The sequence below is a fragment of the Manis pentadactyla genome, chromosome 14 (genome assembly GCF_030020395.1).
Source record: "Manis pentadactyla isolate mManPen7 chromosome 14, mManPen7.hap1, whole genome shotgun sequence".
Classification (NCBI taxonomy): Eukaryota; Metazoa; Chordata; class Mammalia; order Pholidota; family Manidae; genus Manis; species Manis pentadactyla.
In genome coordinates, this window is record NC_080032.1 from 89,365,782 (window position 1) to 89,387,206 (window position 21,425).

Sequence of the window (21,425 nt, forward strand, 5' to 3'; positions counted from 1 at the left end):
CCAAAGACACACAAGATGGGGAAGGGAAAGCACTTGATTCAACAACCGTGACCAGGTATCAGAGCGACAGTGAACGTGCACTGGCCAGCGGCTGAGTCTTCTGAGCCTGAGACATGACACTTGTTAGCCATTCACCTCAACTGTGTTACTAAAGACACAGATTTCTCTGCTTTGTCTTTCTTATTTGACATTTGTTATTCTAAAAAAAATTATGTAGGAAAGGAAATGTACATCCACTTTAGTTTTACTCTTGCAGAACAATTCACCCTCCCAACTTTACCTTTTGATGCAACCAAACTTCTCTGTCTTTAAAAAGAACAACCAAGCCAAATGTATAGATGTTTAAAGATTTTGGAATACCAACTGTTTGATTAATCCTAAACTCTCCGCTCAAGTATCCAGTCATCTTGAATTATGAACAGCATTTTCAACAGGAAGACACATAATTACATTACCTTTAATCTGGGCATCTGATCAAGGAGTTTCCTTTCACATTTGGGCAGGAATTTCTATTTAGGTTACCAGTCAGACAGATGCCCTATCATCTTTTCAATCAAGCCAACAAACTCTTCCATCAGTTAACAAAAGATATCAGAAGAAATACAGGAACATACATTTTATAGGTGGGAAAGATGGCAGGCCATGACAGAGCACAATTTAACTGCTCTTAGTGAAAAGGTTCTCATTGTTTCTTTAACAAAATAAAAAAGTAAATTAAAAGAAACACACTAAAATTCCCTAAGATATAACTTTCAGGGCTAGAGCAGTATGGCACCAGTCTAAAACTTAAATCATAACCAATATCAGATGACAGAGCTGCTTAAATACTCTCATATGTTTATTAAATGATAACGCCCCACCTTTCTTTGGCTACACTGATTATTTTCCTCTGAAGTACTACATCTAGGAAATTTTATATTCAAAATCAAATTACACAAAGCATTTATCTCTAGCAGGTCCTGGTTAGAATACAGCAGCTCTTGCATTGCTAGACCATGGTAATAACTGTAAGAAAGGGTCTTCCTTGAAGAGTGCCCCTAGACCCACAGGCACTGAGTCAGGGATCTGATCTGAAGGGCATGCAGGTAGACTGGGGGTGGGCATAAGGCTAGTTTGGGTACTTCTCTAAATGCTTTAACACCGTGGTATCAAGAGGTAAGCCAAGGGTCTGCTTCCCTGCCTCTTAACCCTTAATTAATTCTTTATGTCAAGCCCTGGCTTTTACTGAAGGAATGTTAAAATCCAGAGATGAAGTGTTTTCTTTTCTAGATGAAATGCTTTTAAATTGTTATTTAAGCAAATATTGTTATTCTCCAAGTAAAATAATCATTCAGGTAATTCTTAGCTTTGAAAAGAAATTTAATTATCAAGGACAAAACTCCCTCTTTTTGTTGAAAAACTAAACAATTTTCTACTGTTTCCTTTAAAGTGGAGGCCTTTCAATAATGTCTAACCTTCAGTAACACAAATGGGGTGAACCCATCAGTTCAGCGCACATCATTATTTTTCAGGACGATTGCTGATTAACAGATGCGTTACATCATTAACTTGCATTTAGTAAGCACCCAAATGAGCGTACTGTCATGCGCGTGCTGTATCAGGCCAGTTGAATAGACACAGGCCCCAGCCCCCAAGAGGGCATCACTCACACTCATCAGACAGCAGCATGATGTGACCCAGGGAGCGCCGCGTGCAGGTGGATTCTGTTCCTGAGAGTGTCACTGAGTGACACACACACAGCCTTTGTATGATCCCCAGGAAAGCAAAGTGAGGCACTACAGGAATTACTCGCGTCTTTTGCCTACGTATTGTGATAATGACTCTAGATCCATGGTAATGTCACTGAGGGATACTCTAGCCACTAAAATATAAGTTTTAGGCAAATTTTTAGTTCACCCAGTTAATCAAGCAGGTTATAGCAGAGATTCCCAAAGAGTTGTGAACTTACTGTTGTCAGGCAGCTGAGTCCGGGGAGGTCTCTCCCTGAACACTAGGTGAAACCTCAGCCTGGACAGGGGAGGGTTCTTGACTATGATAGAGAATTCTCGAACAGGTCAGAGGAGTGTAGGGAAGGAAGGAATTCATTAAAGCGAGAGTGGCAGTGGATGGCAGCAGCCCTGCAGGCAGCAGAGAGCAAGGAAGAGCAGAGGCAGCAAAGGGAAGCTCACTGAACTCCTGCTCGGCACAGGGCAGGTCCCCTGCCAACTCCCGAAGCCAGGGTCACCTGGCATCCCGTGTCTGATTAGTCTGCATGGAATGGAACTAAGGCCCTACCACCCCAGGATTTGGGGGAGCTGCAGAGCCCTGGATGGAGTGAGATTATGTTCTGAGAACTTCCCAAAGGCAAAGAAAGGAGATTTTCAAGCAGGCACTAAAGAGCATGGTCACACAGCTGCCATCCCATCCAGGTCACCCAGGTGACGGGAGGTTGCAGCCCAAATCAGAGCTCTCAGTAGCCTTTCCTTACTTGTCTGAAGGAGGACAGAGAGAGAAGACTTGTGCTTAAGTTTAGAAAATAGAATGAAATAGTGAAATAACAAAGACACTTTGTACTGAAAGAGCCCAGAGACAGAACGCCGGGAGTTGAGCAGAGAGAGGCTTTATAAAAGGCAAAGTACACACTCGTAGAAAGGGGAGCACAGGCAACCTCAGAGAGGAGGCGCGCTTAAAGCTTAGGGTTCACCTTTTAAGGCTTTCCAGAATGGGGCAAAGGGTGGGGGTAGGGGGCCTGGGGGGACGCAGTCCTGACATATGTCCTCCTGATGTCTGCCTCGGTGAGAGGCATCGTGTCCCCCTCCATATCAGTCCTCTGGGTGTTCTGTGAGATAAACTTAACACAGGAACTGCTTGATCCCGTTCTTCTCCACGACAGAGACCCCTGAGCAGAGGGCCCTCCTGTTCAGGACTGCTGGCCCCGCCTTAGGGTCGTCGTTGGCTGATCACCATAAAATGTTAGGAATCTCACCTCCCAACTCCTTGGTTTAAAAATGGGTTCTAGCCTTACGATGGGGTCCCTCCTGTTCTTACTAGACTGTTTATGTCCCGGCATTTGTCCTCACAGGAAGAACTAATCACGATGCTTGTCCCATGTCCCTGCCCCACCTCGTTATCATTCCCTAAAACTACTGTCAGGTGGCACAGGAGAGAACATTTTAATAGTAATATATTTATAGCAATGCATATTAAAAGTGATTTTTATATTTGCTCCCTAAATTTTGATATAAAATTCCCTTTTAGATAAGTTTATTTAATTTTAAATAATTATTATACTTTTAAAATATTCTAAGTGGCATTCAGATATGACAACAGTCATGAAGGCAGAAAGGGAGATAATGAACTTGGGAAACATTGGGCTAGAGTATGAGCTTAGCATACAGTAGGGAGAGAATAACACCACATAGTCTGGTTGGTGTTGCACATAAAACTGTCTTGTTTAAAGTCGTGATGTCTTTTTTTTTCATATAATCACAATTAAAATACTATGTAAGAGACTATAAATACACCAACCAAGCCTATCGAAACTGCACAAATAATTCAGAACAAATACATGAAAACAAAAGCCATTCTAACTACAGTAATATAAAAAATAGTAAAATACTTAGAAATAAATTAAACAACAGAAGTGTGGGACCTGTGCACTGAAAACTAGAAAACATCACTGAAACAAATTAAAGACCTGCAAAAAGGAAGACACCTTTGCTCATGGATTGAAGGGTTAATACTGCTAAGTGGCAGGACTCCCCAGGGTGATCTACAGGCTCAAGACAGTTCTTAGGAAAACCCCAGCTGACTCTGAAAGTGGACAGGCTGACTCTAGAATTCATATGGAAATGCAAGAGAGCAGGACAGTAAAAGCCACCTGGGAAAAGAACCACCTTGGAGAACTCACACTTCCTGGTTTTAAAAGTTACACAAATCTATAATAATCAAGATTTCCTGGTACTGACATGAAGATACAAATATAGACCTTTGAAATAAAATTGAGATTTCAGAAATAAACACTTATATTGACTGACTGACTGGTTTTTTGGCAAAGATACCAAGAAAACTCAATGGGGAAAGATAGTTATTTCAAAACACTACACTGGGAATTGGTATGCAAAATAATGAAGTTAGGCCCTTACTTCATACCTTATTTAAAAATTAACTCAAAATCATTAAAGAACCAAGTATAAGCACTAAAACTATAAAATTAATAGAAGAAAACCTAAGCACAAATCTTTGTGACCTTAGGTTAGGCACTGGTTTCTTAGATATGACACGGAAAGTACAAGAAACAAAGAAAAACAAATAAATTGGGCTTCATCAAAGTTACAAACTTTTGTGCCCAAAGGACACTATCCATAAAATGAAACAGCAATCCAGAGAATGGAAGAGAATATGTATAAAAGTCTCCCCATCTCAAGCTTCTAAGCTTAATCATAGCTGCAAAGAACCTTTTCCCATATAAGGTAACATTCACAGGTCCCAGGGATCCGCACCTTGACATCTATGGGACCCATCATGCATTATACCCCAAGTACACCACAGCTTTGATAAATTCAAGCATACTGATATGTATAATAAATAACCTATTTTATGCTATATGAAAACATCACTTCAAAGTTAATTTTTGAAGAAGCCCAGTAACACCTACCCATGCAGGTGGAGGTGTCTTCCCGGGCCCCCCGGAAGGGGTGCTCGCTGCCACTGCAGAGCTCTTGCTTGGCATCTTTTGGGGGCTCTGACCACGGGCATGCCTTTGGAACCACTTCATAAATCACCAGGAAAATCGATCTTACTGTTGCATGATTACATACATACATACGGCATCATTCACCTCCTCCATTAGACTTAGCCTTAGATAGCTTTTAAAAGCTCTATAAAAAACTTATCTGGTATTTTATAAGCCCTGTTGGTTCTACATATTCATCTCAGAAAATACATTTTAAAAAGAAAATTACCTCTCATCCTCCTCAAAAATTCAGTGTTTGGTATAATTTTGGTGGTGTATAACTTGCCAGATAGTTTTCTATATAGGTATCAAGTCACAGGTACTCTTATGGAATAAACTGTGATATTTAAATATAATGCTATTATTGTTGTTGTTACTATTATCATAACCTACTTTTTTCATTTAAAAATATAAACGAACATCCTTCCCTAGGTACATATGTACTTACGATCAGTGTTAGTGGCTGCACAGGATGCCCATGTCGGTTCTACCACAACTTATTCAATCAATTATTTGTTGTTAGAAATTTGTGTGGTTTGGATTTTCTTTTACAATCACCAGAATAATGCAGCAAACTACTTCAGACATAAATCTTCATATACCTGTCCAGTTACTTCTTTTTAAAATATTTTTGGAAAACGAATTGCTGAGTCAAAGGCTGAACTTACTGTACAAGCTCAGCCGCAAAGGCGGAGAGCCAAGCACTGTCCTGGCCCTAGAGACACTCCTGCAGAAATGTGCACGTCCGGGGCGGCGGGGCCAGGTCAGTGCGGCCCCGGAAGGAAGCAAGGTGAGGACTGGAAGGAAGTTTACTCGCAGGCCCCAAGGATGGGGTTACCACATGCAACACAGGGTCGGACATAGGGGAGAACACCAGCGTCAGCAAGAGAGACGTGAGCCCAGGAAGCTAGCTCAGAGTCTGCATGGGGTTTTCAAGGGCAAGGGACGGGAAACAGACAGGACTGACCAGCTGTGTGTATTCAGATAATTCACCCTCTATGTGAGGGATAAACCTTTTACAAGTTAACAAAAGTGTAACATTTATATGCACATATACCTGTAAACACAATGCATTTATAAAACAATTTCTAGAGAAAATTCCAAAAACATATTTCAGTGATGTAGGAATAAATATGCCACTTTCCAAAATTACTGTATTAAAGGAGGGAAAAGATCTATTTCACAATATAATTATGAGTATGTTTTGCTAAAAATCTCATCACTTTATAACTAAACTGTGTATATTAATAACCTATTCATGTAAGCCAAGAAATTATTTGTTTCTTAAGTAAAAATAATTTCCCACAAAGCTGGCAAAATTGTCACACACATTCACACACACAGACACACCCAACTTTGCATTTCCTAACCTAGTTTACCAGTTCACATGGCTTACAATCATCAGATTTCATGGCATCGTAATTTCGATTGTATTTTGTTTATACTGGATAATCAGTATGTACAGGATGAATGGACACTGTTTAACATGTTTCTTTACAAGAGGAATGCTCATCAGTAATCACTGTCCTTCCAGAAATAGGCCTTATGGTCTCTTATTAGCGAGGAAACCAAAGGGCAGCTTTTAGGTTCCAGCACACGGCCTGACAGGCTCTGTGGTAATAGTGGCAAGCCCGGCCTCACTGCCCACCTTCTGTTCTCTGAGGCAACAGATCCACTGAGTAGCCTGAGAAGCCCCGTTAAGTCCAAATGGGGGACCAGGTGAAATGAAACACAAATTAATGGCAAAACCCCACCAAGTCCATCTCAAACAGCACCGTGGATGGACCAGAGGTAAACTCCCCACACAGCTAATAAGCCGTAGGCCTCTCCCTTGCACAAGCCCCCCAGGACCCCAGGAGGGGCCCTATCAGTAGGGTCACGTGGTCGTTTTTAGGTTGTAAAGATGTTTTGTGTTCTGACCATTGGAGAAAGCCCTCCCTTCCACGTTAAATAAACCTCAGGTCCTGCAGAACTTGAATCCACCCCTGCTCTTCACTCTTCCAAATATCTATCTATCTATCTACCATCTATCTATCATCTATCTATCTATCTATCATCTATCATCTATCTATCATCTATTTATTATAAATAAATTTAAATCTATTTATATCTATCATCTATATCTATCTATCATCTATTTATCTATCTATCTATCATCTATCTATCTCTCTCTGTCTCTATCATCTATCTACCTATCTATCATCTATCATCTATCTATCTATCTATCTATCTATCTATCTATCTATCTATCTATCTATCTATGGAGAGTTCTTTCTGCTAATTGTGAAGGGAATGCATTTTCTTGGCTTGGTCGGCACAATGCTCTTGAATATCTACATCCTGTCACCCTGGGAAGCCAAAGGAAAGATAAAAAGAAGGATGAATAACTTCCAGCTCATTTGAACTTCTAATTGAAAGGAGAGAATAATCTGGGGAGAAGGCTAACTCTACTGCACAGGATATTAACGGCCAACAGATCTTGCTTGGGTGCTCCACAGCACACACTGACATTAGACATTCCGGGCTGTGGTAGAGGAGAGACCAAGAGAGCGTCTGCCTCTCCATCCTCCCTTGTTCTAAAACAGCTGCTTCCGCAAGCAAAGAAAGGGAGGGAGGGGGCAGCAGATGCCTCAAACTGTCCCTGAAGTTTTATTTTGGTTATATTTTCATAGCAGGACAGATGAGAAAAAAGCTAAGATTAATGAGAAAACATTACTATTTAATAAATGACATCTGTTTGAAAGCAACGTTAGAGAACTCAATCTTTTCAAGTATAAAAGCATTTAAAAAATTCTAAGCTTTCCTTCCTTTACAAAGTAAGGCATAAACTGAGCAAAAGTGTTTCCAGGAGAAAAAAGAGACAGTAATACATTTTTCATATTTTATAAATGCAGGGGGAAAAAAAAGGAGAATATGGTGGAAAAGAAATAATACAAATAGTGAAGTAAGATGTCTCCAAAGTTGGTACATTCTTGAACTGATACATCTTTAAATTTACATTAAAAAGTTTCTGGACATTTCTTCCTCATTTTAAAATTTATTTATTCACAATATGCAAATATCAAAGAAATGCAAAATCTAACATTGTGACATTCAGTTGCAAAGATTGTTACTGCATTTGTTGCAAAGACTTGTTCAGTAACAAATTTATGTCTTCCTAACTCTCTAGATGCCAGCGCAGCCCCAACCTCCTGTTAAGTGACGCTTGGCAGGATTTCTAAGTTGTTTCGATCAAGTGCTCTGTTCTTTTCATCTTTCCCCTACACTCAAAGCAATAATGTAGGAATATAAAATTGCTGAAATGCTATTTTACTAAGGAGATTTATTTTCATGTCAGAAAATTTTCAGCAATTCATGTCCTTTAACCTGGCCTGGTTTGGTTAATAGGCAGTTAGAAGTTATCACCAATATTTTACTTTTACTATTTACTTATTTTTTTCTATGCCTTATATCCAAGTATATTTCAATTGTTAAGCTGACAAGATACATAGTAGGCTATATTGTATAAACACACTGTGATTTTTATATTAAAAATTTATAGTAACCACCAGTGCGATATTCTCCAATGACTAATCAATGTAATTAAGTATTTCAATCTTTGTTCTCAGAGCTTCCTTAACCCAAAGTAACTCACGGGCGGTGGCCGGGAACCCCTGTTGGTCCTAGAGAGTCCTCCCCTGCTTCCCTAATTAAAGAACTTGTGACACTTAGCGGGACTCACAGATGCCCAGGACATAACACACTGGCCTCCCACATGGCCTGACGAAACATAGGACTGAATTCTAGTTAATAGCATGTAAGCAAACCCTTCTTTAAAAACAGCTCTCCCACATTATTTTACTCCTTTCTCAGTCCATTTCGCCCTCCTTGCCTTTCAGAATGCTGGTGGGGCAGCCGATGTGGACCACGGGCAGACCTTGGGAATCGAAATTCATGCACTGAAGAACATGACAGGAGGCATGTGGTTCCCGAGGACTCTGGTGAACAATTTCCCTGCAGCATACACTGCCTGCTCAGAATTTTACTTGAGATGTAAAAACTGATCTCTTATTTAAACATTGTAATTTGGGTTTCTTTCACTGGCAACTGAACTTTCCACAACTAACATATGATAGTGCATCAGCTGATTTCCTTGGATGTTAACTGCCAAATACTAAAATCCCTCTCTTGCACGTATGTCCTCCTGATTTTAGATAAAGATCTTGGTACACTATTTACAACATGTATAATGGCAATGAAATAGTATTTACATCTGTCACTGAGCTATGCAGCCCTGAACTTACGACTGCTAGATACAGAAAAAAGCAGCAAACTACTCAATAGAAACACTCACTTGAACATGTTCTGGGAAGTTTAACTCTGCCCATGACATTTCAATCAAGTATGAGTTTTTAAACTCTCTTTGTTATCAGCTGGCTGATAACTTAGCTCCTTCATAACTTTTGAGGAGAGAAACCTAACATATATGAATAAATAAAACAATCAGGTCCAAAAACATGTCATGAAAAATAAATAATATGGCTAGTTGAACCATTTATTCAGTGAACATTCATTAAACCTCTTCTTAAGCTCTTTCCCATGCAGATTTATGCATACATGTAAATAAGAAAAGTCTCTGTCAGGGTACTGAATTTTTATATTTAAAGAGAAGCAATTGCTGCACTATTGAACTGGTAATTATTACAGCTTGCACTTTTTAACTTACAACTAAAAATAAATCAGCTTTAGCAAGGCCCGCTGAAAGCCTGAGGTAACAGCGTAGTGAGCTACTTAACCCCTGATTCACTGGTCAGAGGAAAGCGTCAACAGCTATGCTGTCATTCTGTAACTGCAGATAGTTTAATGTGGCATCCAATTAACAAGTGCCCTGCGTGGGTGCTCGTCATTCTTCATGATCAGCTGGATCGGGCACCTGGGAGGACTTGAAGCTATGCTAGGAGACTGAGGCCACAGACTGAGGTTCTGGGTTACACAAGGGCAGAAATCCAATCCACAGGGCTCAGCAGCAGAGGCTCAGGCTCCCACTCGAGTGCTCTGAGCGCTAGGCATGGGTCATCAACAGTAAAAACGGGGCTTGTTACTGGGCTGAGGAGTCTGTGAGCATAGGGCTCCCTGTATGCTCCCAGGGCTAGAATTTGCATTATAGCAAGAGACTGGTGTGAAACTTCAGATACCTTGGTGGAGTGACACCTTCAGGGAATGAAGAATAAAATAGTAAAGCGATCCTTGATGTAGGGATCAAACTCCAGATATGTCAGACCTCAGACCTCCTTGAGCTGACTCATGAGCACGACAGTTTTATCAGAGCAAGACCATAAAAGTTGTCAATTAGGGTCCCTTAAAGTCAAAAGGTTGACCAGTTTGGTGGGGACCCTGGTGTGACATTTCATCTTCGGTAGAATGAGGTATTACAGGCGCATCTAGCATCTTTCCAAGGATAAAGCATCATCTGTGTTACTCTTGGGAACCTGAAATAAGGCGTTTGGTTTCTCGTGTGAGAACGGGGAGCTGTGCCCTTAGGCTGTCGGCCTGATAGCCAGACCTGAGCGGGAAAACCCTGAGTCCAGACAGCCACTGTGAACGCTATTACGAGAAGAAGCGATCAGGCACGAGGTAGCTACACACAGAGTCAGGCTCAGGTCACAAGACAGGTAAACACACAGAGGCAGGCTCAGGTCTTCTACAGACACTCAGCCATACAATGATGCCAACATCTGCTTATTTACCTTGATGTGGAGTTGCAGTCTACCCGAATTCTCAAAGAAATGTCTATCTTACCCAGATTTTACCTACTCCTGAAATTCCATCATCTTTAACACAAAATAAAATCCTACTTCTAAAATTTACATTGATAAAAAGAAACAGAGGTAGGGTTTTTTTTCCCAATCCATATATAAATTGTAGCATGAACTCTAATTTAATGATATGTGTGTGATTATTAACAGATAAATTTCAACTTACTTTGCTGGAGTGAACACATAAAAATAGTAATTTGAACAAGCAATAGATAAAGAGATAATGTCATAAGATTTCTGAAAAGAAAAAAGGAAGAAGAAATCTAAAGTAAAGGGGTAAAATTACAAATGGGCTTTTAGACAAGCGGCAAGTACCCCAGGCAATGAAGGATGATTGAAGCCTTGAATTAAAAACAGATCCAACCAACAAGAAACATATTTTGTAAGGAAGGCCAGATGTAATGGCTGGAGGGGAGGAAAGGGGGTAAGCGATGAGAGTGACTGTGTAAGCGGGACCGGCCACGCAGCCCCAGGGAGGCGGTGGAGGGAAGATGAGCTTGCAAAGTTCAAAGTGAACAGAAGCTGACGTTGCAAGTCAAGCAGGAAATTTCAAATTAATTTCAGAGTCTGATTAAGGCAGTAAAATGGTAGCTGATACATAATTAGCTCTCTTGTCTTTAATAAAAATTCTTGAGGTGGGAAGAGAGGAAGTTGGCAAAGAAATGAACAAGGAGAAACTCAGAGAAATTGACAGCTGTCTACACAGAAGAAAGCCCAAGTAGGAAAAGGTTTCTAGCTGGAGTCGGCTCATCCATCACCTACTTTAGAACCACTGGTATGCAAAGTACTGCAGGTGGGATGGATGGGAATCAAACCTTGGTTTCACCTCCTAGAGTGTCCCTCATGCAAGCTCTTGGCCTATAAAGTGAGGATAATAACATATATTTGGTAGAATATTATCAGAATTAAATCCAATAAATTGTGCTAAAGTGCTAATTAAATAATACTTATTGAAAAAATAGAAGGAGACATTTACTTTAGAATATTTTTAAGCAGAAGAGGAAGCTACTCAGAGAAGGTGTCATATGCCTACAGGGAAATGATGAGGGTGCAGTGACTCACCCAAGACAATGCAGCTCACGTCCATGATTCTAGAATCCTTGGCTGGCTATACTGCCTCAGTCTGAGATTAGACAGAACATGCAATCTAGCTGACGGAAAAATATGTGGAATACTAAATAATAAGTCAACAAAAGAACAAATCACACATGGACATCAGAGGCCACCTATGTGAGTAAAGAACAGGAAAGAATACCAACTTTCAGTGCTCTGTTAATGCTATAGAAAACACAACAAGAATTAAGTATAAGTACTAGAAAGGAAGAGAAAATTTTAATTGCAAACTGATAAATACAAGTATCTTTAGAGAAATAAAGAGAATCCCCTGAAAAAAAAAAAAAAGAACAAATCACAAAGGAGCTCAAAATCCTAGGTTAGATGACTTTTAGAGAAAGGGAGGTTTAGGCTGCAGTGTTCTTAGAAGACCTAGAAGAGAAAGACTTGAGTTGGCTTAGAAGGATGACTGGAATTGAATAATAAATATGATGAGTAAGAAAAGAAGAAACAGCAAAATAATGAGGCTAAAAATACAAAGCATGGATGTTCACATGACTAAGTTCATTTATGTTAGAGAAAGATGTTAAAATGTAACAGAATTTAAAAGGCTGTTTACATTTCATTGAAACTGGAAAAATCTGCAAATTATGATTCAATTCCAACATACAGAATATAGCTCAAGACAATTTAGTATTTCCTATTCGAGGGATGGTTAAAATAAATGAACTGTGGTAAATACTACCAGAGACCAAAACCCAATAAAAGAAAATGTAAACCAAAATAAAAAATAATTTTTTTAAAGAATTTTATATTTAGACAAAATAATACTATTAGGAAATAATTGTTTTTTAAAATATTACTTTCTCATTTTAATGCTTATTGCAGATTTAAGGATTAACAAAATTTTATTCAGTTTCAAAATAGTTTTTTTCATTGGCCTTAAAAGAAGTTACGAAAAGAACAATTTAATCTTAAGATTTCCTACTATTTGAAAAACATCTTACCACAACATGGTCTTGCAAAATATAAAAAACTACATTATATCATCTCTACTTATTTTGTAGGTATTTTGAAGACATTAAATTGTGACTTAAAGGGGAAACACAAATGTAAAATACAGAAGAGGAATATGTACTTACACTTACAGAAGCTACAGGGTGCTTTTTAAGGAGCATAAACGTATAAGAAGCTCCTCCCTTCCTCTCTGCAGCCTCCGTCTTGGCGCTTAAGTTCCTGCCAAAATTGTCGACTGTGAACACTGTATCTTTTGTACTAGAACTATTACAAATATTACTCAGGTGGTCCTTGGGCAAATTTGGGAAACCAAAACATTACTTCTAATATTAGAGTATTTCCTATGAACGTGCAAACAATATCTAGCAGAAATAACACATTCCACAATTGAAACGGATTATTTCAGCATCAGCTTAGCTATCTATTTTCCTAGTAGGACTTATCTCCCGAAGATGTATTTGTGGGAATGGGAAGTTAGAGAAGACCTTGGCATGGCCACCTACGTATTATTAAGATTCTTTAATAACAAGCAACAGAAAACAAACCTGGCTAACTAAAAGAAAACATAACTATATGAGCAGCTACACGCCCTGAAAGAGCTGAAGAACAAGGCTGGAAAAAGTGGAATCATTATCCCAGAAGGTCTTCCCAACCCCACAGGACCAACACACCTGCTCGGTTATCAACAACAGCTCCTCTGTCTGTCAGTGCCCCACGCTCACGAGTCAGTGCCCAAGAGAGGAATCGACCAGCCATAGTTAAGCCACTCACCTTCCTCTAGACAGTCCCGGGGAAGGTCAGCAGCCACATTTGGCAGGAAAAACCAAAGAACTTTGGTTTCTGCAGGAGCAAAACCAGCACTGGATTTCCATTAATGTCGGACTGCACACAACAAAAGAGAGTTAATTTGAAAAGAGTAATCAGAGTGCCATTAGGAAAGGGCAATATTATTTGGGAAGCCAAAAAAAAAATCAAATATCAAATAGCTACAATAGGGGGTCTCTACAGAGGGTTCTCAAGTGCAGCAGCCCTGGACACCAGAAGGCAGTGGGCTCAGGAAGACCCAACAGCTTCTAATGCATATTCATTCAACACAACGTAAGTTACTTAAACAACTTACTAGTTACTATTTGACCAATGGTAAAAATGATTGAATATAGAATGTACTACCCAAAAACAAACAAAAATGGTATGCCAAGTAAAGAACAGAACTACAGAGAAATTTAATGGATAGACCAAAAAATACTACTGGATTAAGAGAACAGACCCTGGAGCTAGTCTGGTTTTGTGACCCTGAATGAGCTACCAAACCTCAAATAATTCACCTAACTCTGTATGCCATAAATACTGTTTTCATCCCCCAGACAAGCCAAAACTCTTGACACCAGGGGCATATGTAACATTTGCAAATGCTGCATAAACTTTGGGTGCACATCAGGTCACTTCTTTTATTTTCCAGTTAATTGTTCGGGCTCATCCCTGCGTTTTTAGTAGGAAGTTCAGCATCTCACTTTGGGCTTCTCCTTTTCCCTGAATTCCCCCAAATCCCTGGCTTCACCCAGTAGAAAAGAGGTTCATCCTGTCTTCTGGGATGAGGTAGAGAGAGCTTCTTTCTGCTGCCCGGTGTCCCTACTGAGGGCCGGTCCGACAGGCAGCTCCCGTCCCGGGGACACGCGCCCCTGCGTGGGCAGCCGCAGGTCACGAAGGGAGCATGAGCTCACTGACCGGGGAGGAACCCGCAGAGGCTGCCCCGCGGGTGGTTCCCCAGGTCACACAGGGCTGTTCCCATTCTCTACCACATGTACAGACCTAGAATCACTGGCCTTTTTTTCTCCTAAAGATCTGGGACTGTTTTGCTTTTAAACCTACAAACTCAGAAGCTCTGGATTACATCCTCTTTCCCCCACAAGGAGCCTTCTCGAAGCTGCCTAAGGAATATACCCTCAGTGTCTCCTGGCATTTCCGCCTCCCTCCCCGGCACCCCCACACTTCCGATGGAGGCTGCCTTCAGCGTCTCCAAGCTGGGTCACCGGCCCAAGGAAAACGCCCCCTGATTGTAAGACAATCACTTTCAACCTCTCCTTTGAGTCCGTGTTTTTTCTGAAATGAAGTTTAAGCACAATTTGCTTATTTTATACTCAATGCCAAGGAATCCTCATCCCTGAGTAAGCTGTGTGGATTCCCACCAGCTTCTCAATACAGAGCCCACGGCTTCCAGGGCCCTACAGACCCGGCTCCTGCTGGGCTGAATCTTATCTCGTACCGTGCAGCCCCCTGCCAGCTGCGCTGACCCCCCTCTGTTCCCTGAGCGCGCCAGGCCAGGTCCTGCCCTTCAAGGCTGCCCCGTGGCTCTCTCCGCGGCTGGTCTGATTCTCCGCGTCTCGGTTGCAGTGTCACCCCCTCAGAGAGTCCTTCCCTGACCCCCTCTCTGTAGTCATTCTCTACCTGCATCACTCCACTTATTTCTTCTCTAATACTACCATTACAACGTGTCTTTTTTTATTTATTTTGTGCCTCCTCCCACTAGAAGGCTCCTTCCCTGTCCTGTACGTCACTGTTTCCAGCTCCTAGAAAAGCTCCTGAAACACAGTAGGTACTCAATAAATATTTCTTAAATGAATTAATCCATACAAAGCATAACTTTTTTTATGTGTTCCTCTATCTTTAAAATGGCGATGACATCTACACTCTGAGGATCAATTAAGAAAATATTTCTGAGAGCCCTTTGATACACTACGATTAAAAACACATAACTACAGTTGTACATAAAATATTAGAGGGGACTGATGAGTTCTTAAGCAGTTATCTACCAGGCTGTGAGCTCCTCAAGGGCAGGAACTGTATCTATTCCTCTTATCACTGTGAATTCCAGGCTTAGCTCAGTGTCTGCCATGTAAATAAATATTTGCTGAATCAATGAAAAAGCACAGCAACTCTGCCACAGGAAGTCTTCCATTTAGAATAGATTAAGCTGTAGTTCTTCATAAGGAATTACTTCAATATTATTGTGTTCTATTCTTCTTTTATTCATTATAAGAATTACTGAGCACCTCCTAGGCACCAGACATTGTGCTAGATGCTGAGGATACAATGAAAATAAGCAAACCTACCAACCAAAGATGATGTCCCTGCTCTATGGATCTCACAGGTGAGAGACACGGTCACATCATCAGAAAATAAATTATATAGTTATAATTGAAATAAATGCTGGGCGGGGGGGATTTGAATGACTTGAAAATTATTAAGCCTAACTATTTAAACCAGATGTTATAAAGTTTCTCAGACAAAACATATATTTTGGTTATTACAGAAAACTTTTTAAACAGTGGACTGGATCCAGAAATATACTAATTAATATTTTTGGCAGATCCACATAGGTTTATTAACTAACTACAGAATGATTCACATGTTCAAATATTTGTTTTCAGGGGAAATTTCCTCTAGTTCTCTTCATCCTTAAGATTGTCAGTTGCCCTCAAAGTCACTTATATTTGAAATGTCCCTACATGCTGCCAAAAATGAGTATTTCCTCTTCTTTTTTATAGTTAATTCTTTTTTCTGTGCCTGGCATGCCCTTGCAGATGAATTGGTCTGTTTCCCTTCCCAATGAAACAGCATTTCATGAAATTTAATTCCTAATTAGTTCCAAAAGGCCTGCTTCCTCCAGTCATAGATTAATATACAACATTCCATCCTTGGGATGACTTTGGATGCCCTAAATCATGTTTCCGAACATCAGGGAAGTGGACTAGATTCTCTGTCCAACGGAAGGCAGGATATTAGACATTATCACCTGAACCATCAGATGATATTAAAACCTACTCAATGGGCTGTGTGAGGCTTGCTGTATCCTCACTTCAGGAAGGACTGACAATATTCAGCTCCCTCTAACCCTGCTTCACCTGTTTCTTCCTTCTACCCTCAGCCCTCCTCCATGCACCGCCCCAACCCCCCACCCCAGCCTCTACTGACCACCAATCTGTTCTCTGTATCTGTGAGCTTGGTGCTTTTTTTCTGTTTTAGGTTCCACATTGAAGAGACATCATTCAATATATGTCTTTCTCTGACTTACTTCACTCAGCATAATGCCCTCCAGTCCATCCCTGTTGTTGCAAATGGCAAGATTTCATTTTCTATGGCTGAATAATATTCCACTGTGCATGTGCGTGTGCGCCAAAATACATGTTCATCTATCCATCCACTGATGGACACTCAGGTCTCGGCTACTGTGAATAATGCTGCCGTTAACATGGGGGTGTAGACATCTTCTCAGGTTAATCTTTTCATTTTCTTTGGATACACACACAAAAGTGGAATTGCTGGATCATATAATTCTATTTTTAATTTTTTGAGGCATCTCCAAACCATTTTCCACAGTGACTACGTTCCCACCAATGGTGCATAAGGGCTCCTTTTCCTCCACTTGTTCCCCAACACCTGTTATTTCTCATCTTTTTTATAATAGCCATTCTAACTCATGTGAAGTAATATCTCATTACAGCTTTGATTTGTATTTCCCAGATGATTAATGATGTTGAGCATTTTTTCATATACCTGTGGCCATCTGTATGTCTTCTTTAGGAAAATGTCTACTCATATCTTCTCATTTTTTAACTGGTTGTTTTTTAGCTTTTGAGTTGAATGTATTATTTACATGTTTTGGATGCTAGCCCTTTATCAGATAAATGATTTGCAGATATTTTTTCCCATTCAGTAGGTTGCCTTTTCACCTTGTGGGTGGCTTCCTTTGGCTATGAAGAAGCTTTTTAGTATGATGTAGTCTCACTTACTTTTGCTTTTGTTTTTAGTGTCAAGTTATTGCCAAGACCTCTATCAAGGAGCTTACCACTTGTTTTCTTCTAGGAGTTCTTTGATTTATATCTTATGTTCAAGTTTTTAATCCATTTTGAGTTAATTTTTCTGTATGGTGTAAAATAGCAATCCAATTTCATTCTTTTGCATATGACTGTCCAGCTTTCCCAACACCATCTTTTTGAAGAGACTGTCTCCTGCCCATTGTATATTCATGGCACCTTTGTCATAAATTAATTGACCATATGTGTATGGGTTTATTTCTGGGCTTTCTGTTCTATTGGCCTATATGTCTGTCTTTATGCCAATTGTACACTGTTTTAATTACAATGCTTTGTAATAGTTTGAAATCAGGGAGCATGATGCCTCCAGTTTTGTTCTTTTTTCTCAAGATTGCTTTAGCTATTCATTGCTTTTTTGTTCCATATAAATTTTAGGATTATTTGTTCTATTTCTTTGAAAAATGTTATTGGAATCTTGATAGGGATTGCATTGAATCTATAAATTATTTTGGGTAGTATGGACATTTTAATAATATTGATACAGTCCACACAGTATTTCTGTGTTCTTCAATTTCTTTCCTTAATGTATTGTAGTTTTTAATATGCAGGTCTCTCACCTCCTTGGTTAGATTTATTCCCATTTTATTCTTTTTGGTGCAATTGTAAATGTGACTATCTTCTTTATTTCTCCTGATAGTTCATTATTAGTGCATAAAAATGCAACAGATTTTATGTATTGATTTTGCATCCTGCAAGTTTACAGAATTTTTATTCTAAGTTTCAGTGGAGTCTTTATATATATAATATCATGTCATCTGCAAATAGGGACAGTTTTACTTCTTACTTCCCAATATGAACTCCTTTTATTTATTTTTCTTGCCTATTGCTCCAGCTAGGACTTTGAATATTCTGTTGAATTTTAAAAATGTTCCTAATCCCAGAGGAAGAGCTTGTAGCTTTTCATCACTGACTATGATGTTAGTTGTACATTTGCCATCTGTGGCCTTTATTATGCCGAGGTATGTTCCCTCTATAACCACTACGTTGTTGAGAGTTCTTATCATAAGCAGAAATTGAATTTTGTCAAAAGCTTCTTCTGCGTATATTGACATGGTCATATGATTTTTATCCATTTTGTTAATACGGCACATCACATTGATTTGTTGAGCTATCCTTGCAATTCTAGAATAAATCCCACTTGATCATGGTATATGATTCTTATAAATGTACTGTTGAATTTGGCTTACTAATACCTAGCTGAGAATTTTTGTATCAGGGGCACTGGCCTGTAATTTTCTTGTCTTGTGGCATCTGGTTTTATTAGGGATCCCAAGCTTCTTCTAAATGTGTTTTGGATTGAGTTCCTTCTAATCTGATATCTAGATTATGACTTCTGCTATTTTAATTTGCCTTTGTTCACAACTTTATATTCAACCAGTAAGTGTATGTGCTTTAGGTGAGCATGCTGGATCAAGCATAAAGGTATAAAGTATGGTTTGCTTTTGGAAAAAAATAACTTTTTCCAGAATTAAGCCAATGTAAATGCATTGATATGACATACGTTTGGTCTCATTTCAACCACTGATTTTTTTTTTTTTCAATTAACAGTGTGTGAAAAGCCAGGATGGAATGAAACATGCAGGAGATTTACTAAGGTAGAAACTGTGCAAGTAAAGGTGAGATGGAGAAGTAGGTCAAAAAAGATTTCAGACCATGGTACAGGTCTAACTTGACAAACAGGGGAAAGCAAGAACAGTTGGGTAGGAGAGCCCGTAGTGCAGTTCTGAAAATGTCTTGGCAGTCCTCAGCGGGAGCTTAGAAAACAATTCCCCATTAGAAGAGCATCTCCTTGGGCAGAAATGACCAGGCTTTAATGCCCATGACATGCTAAGTCACGGGCTGGAGTTGCAGGGGCAGCAAGTCCTTAGCTCCGATGCTACATGCTGCAAGTACTACAGCATGCCTCACAGCAGGGCCACTCCTGAAGGGACATCTGAGTGGAAGAGCTCCATGGCTGCCACAAACATTTTATATTTCATTCAAGTATAATCTACGTAACTGATAAATTTTGACAAATTTATAAATTCAGCTACCCTATTCCAAACAAGATACAGAATATATCCTCTACACAAAAAAAGCTCCCTTGGATCCAATCCCCTGCCTTCTGCCCCTCTCCCCACCAACACATGTATACACTGAGGCAACCACTGTTTTAATTTTTATTACTGTAGCTTATCTGCCTGCTCTGAACTTGATATAAACGGAATCAAGCACATGCTCTTTTGCTTCTGGCTTCTCTCATGCAATACAGCTTTTGATATTCATATATTTTGTTGCATGTATCTTAAAATTTTTATTCCATTGTGTGAATAGACCACAATTTGTCCATTTTCCTTTTATAGGCATTTGTGTTGTTTCCAACTGTTGGGTATAATAAAGTTACTGTGAACACTTTTGTACATTTTGTATTTTTGTGTTGAGATGATTTTATTACCCTTTGATACAGACTTAGGAATCAAGATTCCTGAATCATACAGTAAGGTATTTTTAAATTTATAAGAAACTGCCCAACAGTTCTCTAAATCATTGGTATCATTTTTCACACAAACAGCTCATTTTGTTCGTGTGCTTTTTTTTTAAATTGGTATTTAATTGAATCAGCGTACTAGTTTGGGGTGAACTGACATCTTAACAATATTGAGTCTTCTGGTCAATGAACATCATCTCTTTCCATTTTCTTAGTTTTTTTCCTTCCCCTCTCAAAAATGTTGTAGTGTAGCAGACATATAAGCCTTTGTTAAATATATTTCTAAACATTTCATATTTTTATACTATTGCAGAGTATTATTTAAAAATTTCATTGCTCATTTATTTCTATTATGTAGAAATAACATTGACTTCTATATAGTGACCTTGCAGTCATGAACTAGCTAGTCATTAGTTTTAGCTGCTTTTCTTTTTGTAGATGCCTTTGTAAATTTTTCTACAGAATTATAGATGCCTTTGTAAAAATTTCTACATATTGTTTTCCTAAGAAAATTTTTTCCTTTCCAAATTTTATGTAGTCTTTTTCTTGCATTACTGTCATGTCTAGGCCCTCCAGTATAACAGAAGCGGTGAGTGCAGATACCATTGTCTTTTTTCTAATCTTAGGGGACTCTACAATATTTCACCATTTTCTTTCATTATGGATCTTATTTTCTTGTTTCACTGAATGTCTTACTTTTAAAAATTCCATTCCCAACATTAAGTGTAATTGTTTGGCTTTATTTCCCAAACAGTACAAGTTCCTTCCTTATTTGGTTGTCAGAAGGAAAGGCTGTTTATTCTGATTCTAGGGTTTGAGTTGAGGTGAGGTTGGCTCACAGCTTTAATTAGGTTGTTTACCTAGCCTGATATGGGAGCTCTTACGGCTCTCTGCTTAGCTATGAAAAATTTGTTTCACCCTAGTAGCCCAGTTAATCTAGGCTTCCTGGCATCCAAGACTTAATTCCATAGAATATAATTTTTATTTTGTCCCATATTTTGTTACCATAAACCTGAATGAAGGTCTCTTTTATCTTTTTATATCCTAGCCATTAACATTTATTATTTTCCTTTATGTATGTTTAAACTTTCAAATACTTGGGGAATTCAGTTTTATTCTCACCTTCTTTGTCCCTTATTGTATTTTTTCTTGTCTGTCATCCTGCGGGTGCCCGTGTCAGTTTACCCTCATTTCTCTGACGGCTGTGCTTTTATCTTCTGCACCATCCTTGAATCCTCCTACCTCAGGTGTTGTCTTGTCTTATATTTCCTATGTTCTTTTACTTCTTCCATTTCTTTTTTTTTTTTATAGTCTTTCTTCATGGAAATGATTGCTTTACCAAAAAAAAAAAAAATCACAATTTTTATCTTCTTTATGACTACTTTTTTGTAATTTGTTGGTAACTTTTGCTTTTTTTCACATTTGTCTACAGCACTTTTGTATTGCGGTTGTGTCAGTTTCCTTTATTGCTCAGTATTGAATGAGTTGTTTTCCTGGTCCACCTC